This window comes from Maniola hyperantus, chromosome 7 (assembly GCF_902806685.2).
Source record: "Maniola hyperantus chromosome 7, iAphHyp1.2, whole genome shotgun sequence".
NCBI lineage: Eukaryota > Metazoa > Arthropoda > Insecta > Lepidoptera > Nymphalidae > Maniola > Maniola hyperantus.
Genome location: NC_048542.1, coordinates 5,260,211 through 5,272,505, shown reverse-complemented (window position 1 = coordinate 5,272,505; position 12,295 = coordinate 5,260,211).

The following is a 12,295-nucleotide window of genomic DNA, read 5'->3' as shown; positions in this document are numbered from 1 at the left end:
TGGATTATTCAATAAGGTATTAAAGGGAATACTTTTATGTTCCGAGCTTAGCTCGCAAGATATCGGTATTATGATACGTATAGGAATGGCGTGTTTGTTTAAAACGTACACTGGGCAGAATTGAAACGCATATTCTTATAAAAATATACCTTAATAAAATATATCAGAATATTTTATGTGATAGGTTTTAAAAGCCTCAATAGCTCAACGGTTATACACGTACACACATACATAATATTCAATATACATGATAGATACCTACCTGCTACTGCACAAAATTTCTTTGTCGAAGATCGAGATGGAAGAGCAACGTCGTCACATTCATTGCAATAATACCTACTTACTAGTACTATAATAGTAGGTAGGTACTTAACTATTGTAAAGCAAATAGAACAAGAACTTTTTATTTCTAGTCTCGCTAGCATTCATAGAGTTATGAATAACCACATCACTGCTAGCATTTATCTTCTTATTCTATTGAAATTCTTGACTCTAGGTACTTAGGTACTTAGGTATTATAATATTCGTTCACAAACTTCGTTTATTCAGAAATACATATTATATAATTACTTCTCTATGTAAGTATAATTATTACAGAAGTGGTAAAAGAGCGCGACTTTCTCGCGCGAAGATGTCTACCTAATAAGGGTGTTATGTTGCCTATGACAAAAAAAAATCTTAAATATTATTAGTAAATAGAACGTCTTCCAGAATACGTAAAATTCACATCGTCTGTTACTTAGTTTTAAGTTTGATAACCATTCTAAATTATCGATTAAATTACAAACAGTGGCTTTGTCACATTTCACTGTTTCATGCAAGCTCCCTCTGCGCGTACATTGACGTAAGATGCAGATTTGATTAGTTGGCAGCATCGAGCATCTCTATTCCATAATCTCAAAGTCAGCAGTCATAGCTATATATAAGTACCTACCTACTTTACCTTTACAATACATGTTTGTGCAGTGGCCCTACCGCGGTTGTTTGACAGCTACAATGTCACGATCGCAATCATCTCTGATTGGTTAATGCTCGCTCACTATTGGCCACAATGCATTGTTGCAACAAGAATCGCACAAATTCAGCCAATCAGAACAATTGAGATTGTAATAATGATTGATGCAGGTTTTAGACAATCGCCCTACAGGTTCAAGTTATAAAAATATTAATAAGTCTAGTACCAAACTTGTGTGCATCGTTGTATTAAAATTCAAGCACTCCCACTGTTAGTTTTCTATCAGATTTGGTGTAGCTTTCTTCATGGTATTAATAAGAGCTTGCGAACCATGCCAGCGGTCGTAGGTATATACAGGATGTTTTTATTTGTCCTGGATATCATCATCATCATGATCAACCCAAGCCGGCTTACTACAGAGCACGGGGCTCTCAGAGTGAGAAGGTTTGGCCTTAGTCTACCACGCTGGCCATGTGCGGATTGGTAGACTTTACACACCTTTGAGAACATTAAGTTTCCTCACGATGTTTTCCTTCATCGTTAAAGCAAGTGATATTTAATTATGTACTTAAAACGCACATAACTCCGAAAAGTTAGAGGTGCGTACCCGGGATCGAACCCCCGACCTCCAATTAGAAGGCGGACGTCCTAACCACTAGGCTATCACAGCTGTCCTGGATATGATAGTAGGTAATCGTGTATTGACTGGCATGGTTATAATATAAGAAGTGCATGATTATTAGTAGATTGTCAAATACCTTGTAAATATTAACAATTTTGAAAATATTGTGATCACTGGCAAAGTAGACGGAAAGAGACCGCGGAGACAGCCCAATGCTTTGGTCTGATCAAATCCGCACCACTCTTGATGTAGGACATTGCTCAAGGTCTGCTAACTTCTGAAGCCTCACGGCAGAGGCTACTACGTCCGTGTCTTGGAGTTTGTAATTGAACATTACAGTGTCTGTTAAATCCGCAGTACCTACCCCGTTAATGCCCGCACTAGAGTACATAAGTTTTTCCTACTCAGCGCTAGTGCCTCCGGGCAGCGTCGTTATTGAACGATTTATTTCTGGCAGACATCTCCGCCAAATAGTTAAGTGGATCGTAGCAGTAATAGGTTAAAACAGGGTAGGTAGGTAAGCTATGCTAGAATTCCTACCTTAGATTAATACTTAATTCTTAATCTAACTTGATAGCGAGAAATTAACAATAATGTTATTCGTAGCATCCAGAATAGAATTATATTCTATTCTTGGTTCTGTGATTCAAAAGGTACCTAAATCGTTGGAAAACCTGTAAACCGAGAGCTAATATAGTATTATAAAAAAGCAGCTATAAATAATAAAAAATTGTAAATTAAAAAAAAATACAAATTAATTAAAGTACCTACCAGAACAACCTGTATACAAAAATCTGAATGGATAATCCTTCGTATAAGCCGTAATAATAATATACCGTGATCGACACGACTCGACGTCGAGTTCATCGCTCAATCAACCCCGCCGTCTGACGTCATCCGTCGTGAGGGTCCCCGCCTCGCCGCGAGATGGCGCTTGACGATCGAATCTACCCTCACGTTATGTGTGTGGCTAGTTAAGGTTGATGAACTTATATATGATTTAGTTTTTTTAAATTTATAGACTAGCGCTTGGCTGCAATCAGACATGGTGGCAAGACGTGATGATGCAGCCTAAGATGGAGCGCGCTTGTCCAGAAGATGCCTAGTTGTACAAGTATCTAAGTATAGCATTCACAATATTTGTTGTGGTTTAAAAATGGCATAAATTATCGAACTCTCCCTGACTTATCACATCTATCTACGTCGAGTCTAGTGATTCTAGGGTGAGGAGACTAGTACTAACCTAGTCAGTTTCTTCTGGAAGATCTAAATCTCTAGCAAATGAATCTCTGATTATTATCTACTTAGTATTGAATTTCTTCAAGCACTGAGGAATTTCGGACAAGAAGACATCTCGAAGCTTCCTGAACGCTGCCCAACCGAGTTGTCAAGTTATGTTGAAGTCGGGCGAGCTTCGCGCTTTGATTTCTAGTTTCTTTTATGCTCGCCCGACTTCATACATATTATATTTGTAGTGGTTTTGGAAGTCGTTTATTTCTAGTTGATTCTTAGTAGGTATTTAATTGTATTTTTACACAAATATCACCGTAAGTATTTTAGTTCTTTATTAAAAATGTACAAAAATTTAACTACCCATAAAAGCCGGGTGAGACTGCCTGTTACTTATGTATTGCATACTGTTTAGCCTTGTAAATGTAAACATAATATTTCATTTGGTTAATACCTAGTTATAAAATAGGTTAGATAATTGCTTATTGAGAGCAAGGTTAATTTGAAGTAAGTATTATAATATAAGTGCAGTTCGATTGTTCGTTGCACTCGGCGATGGTTTTATTGATCGGTCGGAAAAATCGTGCTCAGTTGAGTAGAGTCACCACACCATCAACACTACAGGATAGGATGAGTGCTTGACTGCTTGATACTAAGATCTGCGTCGGACTGATTCGCTAAATCAGTGTCTAATACTAAATAATAGCTACCCAGCTCATTTTATTTGACTTTTAATTCATCGATGGTTTTCTACGAAAAATTATTTTAATATTACTCAGTGCAGCAAAACAGGTCAAGACGGCACTTGGGGTGGTGACGTGCGGGTGTGCAGGGTTGCTTCCCCCCCCCCCCCCTCATAGCCGAGCTTTTGCGTTTTTAACGGACTTCAAAAAAAGGAGGAGGTTCTCAATTCGTCGGAATCTTTTTATGATGTTAAAAACAAGGAAACTGAAACTTTTTAAAACCCCAGCCAGTGCCCAGTAGGTACTTTTGACTGGATCATCGACATATTACTTACTTACTTCGACTTTTCAAACATGCCCTATGGTCGAATAAGGTCGTGATGATTTTTGATGGTAAAGGTGGGAAAATGATACCAAATTATGTAAATATGGTTACCCTACTAACAGTGGGCGCAGCTCAACGTGGGTAAGCGCATCTCTGTAATCAGTACCCTTATTATAACTGCGAAAGTGTGTCTGTTTGTTGGTTTGTTGGTTTATTTGGTTTGTCCTTCAATCACGTCACAACGGAGCAACGGATCGACGTTTGAACCCTAAAAATTAGACTTTATACTTTGAAGTGAGATTTAGTTACACCTTTATTAACTGTTTTGATTAATCGTGCAAAATGTCGAGAACTGCAACTGCAAGAATGATGCAACTGACGATTCAAAAGCTATTCGAATAAAAAATATCTCAATTCTATTCTATTCATGCATCGTGCACTATATATAGGTAGTACCTTACAGTTTTTCAGAAACTCTTGGGGTCATCCAAGTAACTTTTTTGGATTTGAAGTTTTAAATAAAGCATTTTGTGAGAGCTAAGTATATATAGCTCTAGATTTGCAAGAGTACCAGGCGATCATGGCGCGTAGAGAAGTGGTTGGCGGCTGTCCTCATGTCATCAGATGTGCGCACGCGTAATAAATCCTACAACGACATTCTTTGCGTCTGCCGCGCGCTGCAGTTTTGCTTTTGCCTTCTGCCGCTGAATTACTTCTTTACCAATAATAAATTAAAACAACATCATAAAATATGGTTAACTCTATTTTATAAGATTTAAAAAATGCTTTATAAAGAAGTAGGTATGATAATTTGTAAGTTTGTGTGGGTGATCTCCGGAACGAATGATTCAATTCTGAAAATTCTTTCACTGATATTGATAACGTTATCTCCGAGGACTATAAGCTATAAATTATCGCGAAAATGCGCAGCTTCTGGTCTGGTCGTCACATGGGCGAAGACAAAAGCTAGTAAAAATAAGATTCTGAGTTGAGAGTTTCTATAAGTCTATAACTAGTTATCGTAGGCCGTAGAGTCTTGATTGCTTTGGAAATATCATTGTACCTACTGAGGAGCAAAATTCTGTTTAAAAATCAGAGCTTTTTTTCAGAGACGTGGAAGTCGTGGGTATTTCTCTCAATAAAATAATTCACGATTTCTTCATAAAAGCAAGATCGGTTCGCATAGGTATTATTATTGGTAACTCGTGTGAAGTCGTGTGTATAATAATAATATGCCTTGAAAAACCTTAGATTTGTAAAGAAGAAGATTCATCTGTTTTAGTTGTAGGTACTTATACCAACCTAATAATATCTCCCAGACCCCAGTAGACCCCTATGTGCCTAGAGTGCGTATTTATGCAAAAGCGGCGCGCGGTGCTCCTTAATAAGCAAATGATGTCAGATTTAAGGCCCGACGTCGCAATTATTTTGCTATTTGGACACACGAGGCGGTCTTTTCGCTTTACTCGCTTACACGGGCTGGTGATAGCTTATGAAAGTTAAAATCTGCCTTGTTTTATGAGTTCTAAACAAATTCACTGCTTTTTTAGAGTTCTGTACCTCAAAACGAAAAAAGGAACGCTTATAGGATCACTTTGTTGTCTGTCTGTCTGTCGTGTCTGTCAAGAAACCTATAGGGTACCTACTTCCCGTTGACCTAGAATCATGAAATTTGGCAGGCAGGTAGGTCTTGTAGCACACGTACCTAAGGGGAAAAATCCGAAAACTGTGAATTTGTGGTTCATCACAACAAATACTTGACTCAAGCTGGTTGTAGTCAAGGCTGTAGTCAAGTGAAAATTTAAATTACATCGGCTTCACGCTACGACTATCACGCTACTACATTCTTTAACCACTTCAGAATAACAAATGGTCTGCCTCAACAGGCCTTAACCGTCCATCTCGGCAAAATGAACTTATTTGTCAAACTCAGATGACAGAAATATGATAAGCAAGGCAGGAAATTGAAATCTGTATCACTGGCCGAAAATCAGGCGCGGCCATCTTGGACGCTAATCGTCGCTACTCGCTACCACGATTTGAATATGGAACTCTTTATTCGTAAATGGCGTTTATTTTTTTTTCTATTTGTTACCAAGCTGTTGATGGATAGGTGTTCGGCCGGAAATTGTTTTAAATAAGACTCGAGTTTTATTCGAGTTTTGTCTTTAAGCTGATTGCGATGTTATGCTATTTAGTTTTATGTAAGTACTTTATATCTAGGTACGTCTGCGTAGATAGGTAGGTACTTTTTTCATAAGTCAAAGAATCTAATACCTAGGTATAATGATGAGGAAAACCTAGTTAGTTCTCTGTAAGGGTTGTATGAAAAGGAAATCCTGAGTAGGCATACTTAATGCCTTTTGAGTTCCTGTCATAATTTCCATACTTAAAAGTTAAAACATTTGTTGCTATTGCCACAGAATATATTTATAATAGTAAACAAAATCAAATAAAATTAGCGTATCGGTTCTCAGGTAAAGTAGGTATAACCAAATCTACACGGAAGAATATTCAACTGTAGATGTTATAAAAAATAAATAACAACATTGTACTCTATGTAAACAGGATAGGGTTCTATTTTAATAGAACATTAATTGGGGATAAAATTGCAAATCGTATACAAATATGATTGTTAATTCAATACCAATACGTTATAAAATAGCTTGATAAAAGGAAATTAACTTACGGAATTAAGATTAGATAAAGTGCAGATGATCCCTATAAGGTCTGGGAATCGTATGGGCACAGGGTATGGGTCCGTAATGTCGGTTTAAAGTGCCGTATCATTGGGTTACCGATGGCTAAGAGTAATTCAATCAGATATATATGGCGAACGATTAAGCAAATTAATAGTAACTCTAAATAAATTACGTAAATAAGACCTTTTCTGGTAATAGAAAAGTAAGGGTCCCATTAGTCAAGGGGTTACGTAATGGTTTCCTTTATGGCGTTTCTTGCACGAGCTCCAGCTACGAGCTTTTCCTTCACAAAGCCATTTATGTCTACTACACAGCTTATATACCTAATATACGTTCAGGTCCAGATAAAGGTTTGCCCCTAGGCCCATCTCAAAACCGTTGTCAACCGATAGACGTCCATTGCTGGATATCTATAGGTCTCTTGTAAGTTGTAGGGATTTCCACATGCCACAGTGTCCCGCGCCGCGCCACCTCAATTACAATTTCAAAGAAAGTGCTTCAGTTGGTAAACCTATGTTATTGATTTCCTAATATGTTTCGAAGAATGAAAAGTTGTCAGTTGTCTAAGCAAAATATGTATGTATGTATGTATGTATATACTTTATTGCACCACAGAAACACAAATGACAGGTTACAAAAAGAAATCTTATTAAGTAGGTACAAAAAGGCGGTCTTATCGCTCAATAGCGATCTCTTCCAGACAACCTTAACGCTAGGGAAAAAACGAACAAATGGACAATGGGAGGTGGTGTAAAATAAACCTAAATACCAATAGCTAAATAAACTAAACCATATAATAAGAATATAATATACATATTGTTAATACACTAATACATACAAATAAAGTATAATAGACATACATAAGACTACATAGATATATACACATATAGATTTAAATAATAAACTATGCCGTTACTGATGATAGCAAAGAGATAGGTAATGATCTTTGACGTCAATTTTAAATTTGTTAAGGGATTCAGCACGATGCATTTGCGAGGGAAGCTCGTTCCATAAACAGATAGCAGTGACCGTGAAGGAATTCTTAAAGTATTTTGTCCGATGTGTAGGTGGCGCTAGAATGAGTTTTCCCGCTGATCGTAAAACTCTATCTGGTCTGTCATACAAGGTCAATACAGTGCGACAAGGCTATCTTGGCGCATGGTGAAAATCGGAACTAACGCGGTTGCCGTCAAGTGTCCCCTTTGTTCTTGTTTGAATATTCTTAGCCTTTGTTCTCCAACAGCGCCTCCCTGTCAATGTCATTCAAGTGACAAGAGAGCCTTGTCGCACTGTAAGCACTATTATATTATTATTCTGTGCTGTAAGTAAGTAGACCATTATAAAAAGACCAAGAAAAGGCGCTATTTCAAAAACAAGAGATTTCTTTTAATAACGTAGATAAGAATTGCAATTTCAAAGGAAATGCGTCAATTGGTAGAGGTATCGGCAGTAAATTAGATAGCTTTTAGAATACCGCGCGGTATCAAGTTGGAATTAGCTAGCCGCCGCGGTACATTACCACCGCATTTGGCGCGGACCGGCTGCACCGACGATAGTAATAATACCTATGTTAAGCGCAGATTAAGTTTTAATACAATGTTTTATGGGCACTGTTGTAAAAGCCCGTACTACAGTAAATCTAGGATTTACTAAATCTTAATTTTTAACAGCTATTTTACAGTTCGTACTATTAGCAATAGGACTTGGTAAATTCGAGGGCCTATAAACAATAACATTAATAGCTTAGTGAAATTTTTATCGTACGATTAATAATTTTTTGATGTTATTTTAAGAAAGCAATAGATAAAAATTAATTATTAAACAACATAATTAATAAACAACAAATATTTTGTATTCATAATTTGGCAAAAAAAAGTTGATTTATAGAGATAGACCCTGTGCTTTAAACATGATATAAACTGAAACTTCCATATTACCCGGTAGCTCTAGATTAACCTTTGATTAAGCACAGTTAACTTCGCATGGTGCAGCCGGCGCTTCAGACCAAGTAGTCGCTTTTAATTAGCGCTATCTAATTATTTACGTGGTCGCGCACGCCAGCGACCTTTAAGTGTTAAGTATTTATTGATCTATACTATAAATATATCTACTTGAAATAAAACGATCTATACGGAAGTTTATGCAACTGCTTAGAATTAGATATTTTGTAGACCTTAAAGTGTAGGTATCTTTCATCATCATCATCATCATCATCAACCGATATACTTCCACTGTTGGACATAGGTCTCTCGTAGGGACTTCCACACGCCACGGTCTTGCTCCGCCTGAATCCAGCAGCTCCCTGCGTATCGTCTAGTGTCGTCCGTCCACCTAGTAGGTAGAAGAGTAAGTAGAGTAGACGGTTCGTGCGGCTAATTAGCACCGGCAAAAAATATAATGATTATAGAAATAGGTACATTAACTCACACATATATGTATTATTTCACAATTTTTAGTGGCCCCATAAGTATATTAAAATATGCTATGCCTGGTTAAAAACTTACTGTCTGCTGAGCTCGCGGCCCCCGCGTTAACCCGGTGCGGGATAGTGGGGGTGACGTGCGGGTGTACGGGGCGTTCCTCCGTCTCATATCTCGATTGCCATCTCAACCAGTCGCGGACTATAAACCGTTTGTAAAAATATTTTAATTGTAAACAAAAGAATGATGTTGATATGACCGGTTGAATGACCGGCCAGTCTCAAAATAAAATAATATTCAGTTTTGTATTATTTTTCTTCTTTATCAAATCGCCGTACTGTTACCAGTTTTAATGATAATAAGTATTATAATTAAGTCATCAATTCATAGAGAAGTTTTGTAAACTATATTAAGTAGTATTTTGTAACTATATTATATTTTGTAAATTATATTAAGTAATACCTAGTAATATGTCAGCATACGTTGGTACTTGTAATAATATGTAGTGAAAGTGGTACCTACTCGCAGTAGGTAAGTATCTGATGAAACTAAGAAATTAAAACAAAAATCTCTACATCAATTGATTTTATTACTTAGAGTTTAAATTTTAGAGCTTCATATTGAAAAAATTAAAATGAAAAACTTTATAGAGCATTTCATTAATTAAAACAATTTTTTTTTTCAAAATATGGAATATATTACAATAAAATTTAAAGCTAGCCTTATCTAATTACAATATAAATCATGCCTGCGTGGAATGGTGCCAAGAATACTGGCTGCATTTTTGCGCTGGACAGCTAGGCTGATCCATGGTACGCAAAAAATGAGCCAGCTCTTCTGTCTCCAGATGAGGCTATTAATCACGGTGAAATGTCTCGTATATTTTTTTAGCACTAAGACTTCATGACCCTAGGGTCTCCATGGCAAACGGAACAAAAATGTAACTCTCGATATGAGAGGCATACCTACTTGTGCCGCTTGCCGTTTTCAGCCATTTTTGCTGCGGGGCGGCGCGGCGCTTGGTCTTGATACTGTCTCCCTGATATGACACGGGGTCAATGTGTCAACGCACGTTGCGTCCCACATTAGCGCCCTTCCCGTTTCCAGGGAACCAGCGTCAAACCATCAGGTCTCCTGCCATCATCCTGACTAATCCCTTTTGGGATAATTAATAATCGATTTTATTAGAGCTTCAAATCGAAAAATAAAAAAACTTTTAGTTCTTCCTTAATATTTTGAAATGCATTCGGGTCACATCCATATTAGGTCTGTCGGCAGTCACCTTTTTCCTTGTACCTGTTCCGATCAACGCAACGATCTTTCAGGAAGAGAGCAAAGGGACAAGATTCGATCTGGTGCCGATACTTATTCGTAATTAGTTCGGATCGGGACGGGACGAAACTACTTTGGGGCCCACCTTTGCTAAACTACTTTGCCGCTAAATAAATTAAATAAAACCTCCGCGTACCTACGTACGGTTGCACCTTCGCTACGGACTGCAGTTGCATTTAGAATTAAATTTTTACACGATTTTCTTCTATCCATACTTTTTAGTTTCAGTAAATAAAATTAATCTCGTAGCATCCTGATATTAGGTATTTATAGGGCTGGCAGCTATTTACCCTCGTTTTATCTGTTAGGTAAGTTGACCAAAGTATTTTTTACCAATACATAATTAAGGAGCGGCCTATGGCCTAAACCCTTCGTATTCAGAGAGGAGATCCGTGTTCTGTAGTGAGCTGGCGATTGGTTGATTATGATGATGAACAAAATCTTGCTGAGAGCTTTTGATCAATTTATTTTAAGCTCTACTCTGTATAGCTTATACTTATGCCGTATTCGGAATACCTATCCTGTAGGACGTCCTATGGTTGCAGGGTAGGCCTGAGTGTAGACTGCAGACGTTGGGCCGCGACAGGCGTGTGCTACCGGTCGACGATACTAAATAAGAGTGTCACACTAGCCTTTGCGAACACCGCCTGGACGACGGTATGCAAAATTGCGCATTTAATGATGATCCATTATTCTTAAAGCTTTCTTCTTACAAGAGAACTTTTAAATAGAAATGTAACAATAAGGCCGACCTAACCTATTTTTACCAAATCCTACTTCCCTAATCCAGATGTTCATTCATGGGCATAGTGTCTATGAACTCACTAGTCACTACGATTAGATACTATTGACTCAAAACTCGCGGCCATTCTTTGAAATCACAGGCTTAACATCCTGAACTTGATAGGTGAAAGAAAGTTTAAAATTGTAGACGTAAATGTAAGGTGTAGCAAGAAAGATGACCCACGCTAGTCGAAATTGCTACTTCTGACCGAGTTTTGGTATACTAGCTAACTAGACACGCAGGAGAACAAGTGTCTATGTTAACGTAGTACCGTAACGTAGTAACGTAATGTTACTCTCTATAATTTCATTCTCATAGTCCAATGAGTCTGGAAGGAGACCAGGCACAGGGCGAACAAATTTAGATGCTTTCGAGGCACGGAGGTATATAACTCTGCCAACCTCAGGCTGCTATATACTGCGAGTTTTTCGGCCCGTCCCGGGACTCTAAATCGAGATCGTCATCGTCAAGGTCTGCACCCATACGTCGTCGAAATCCCACGGGCACGTACGAAGGAATTTGCTTCCTCGTTTTTAATTGGAACTGCTAGGATACCAATATGCCCTTTCAGCTTTAGTTTTCTCCTCTCATCACTTTAGCCTACGTCATGTACAGCAGGTTTGATCTCTGATCGTAGTCAAGCGCTAGTGTATAAATTGAGCAAAAGGCCTTTTATTCTGTAGCCGAAAAAGCTAGCTTCTAGACCAACGAAGAGGTTATGTTGTAAGTTGTATGACACCATCCATCGGGCGCGCACCTTTTTGTTGCGCTCCGTATTTCGGCTGGCTGCCATTTATCGCTACATCTGAGATACGGCTATCCGTAGCATCTTTATGCGCTTGTATCAGATAGCGGCTGATATTCGCCAAAGCCACTGATTAGCCGATAGCTATTGATAGTGCGTTCATATTTTATAATGATATACTTATCGATGGCGAAGTACCAATAACTTCTAACTACCGAAATCAATATTTTACACAAAGTGAAAAAAACGTTTAATTTCTTGACTAATAAAAAATTGATAAATGTGTTTCTTTGTTAAGAATAATAATAATTAATGCTTTATTTCTGATATTATATTATAATATTTTAAGATAGTGTAGTAGGTATTCGGTTAGTTAGAAGGTATTGACATTAAGGTTATCTATTTTATGTTATAAAATAAAGATACTTAGGAGGCTTTAATAAAAGAAGTTTTAAATCAGATACTTTATTTTTTTACTATCAGACAATTATTAGGGT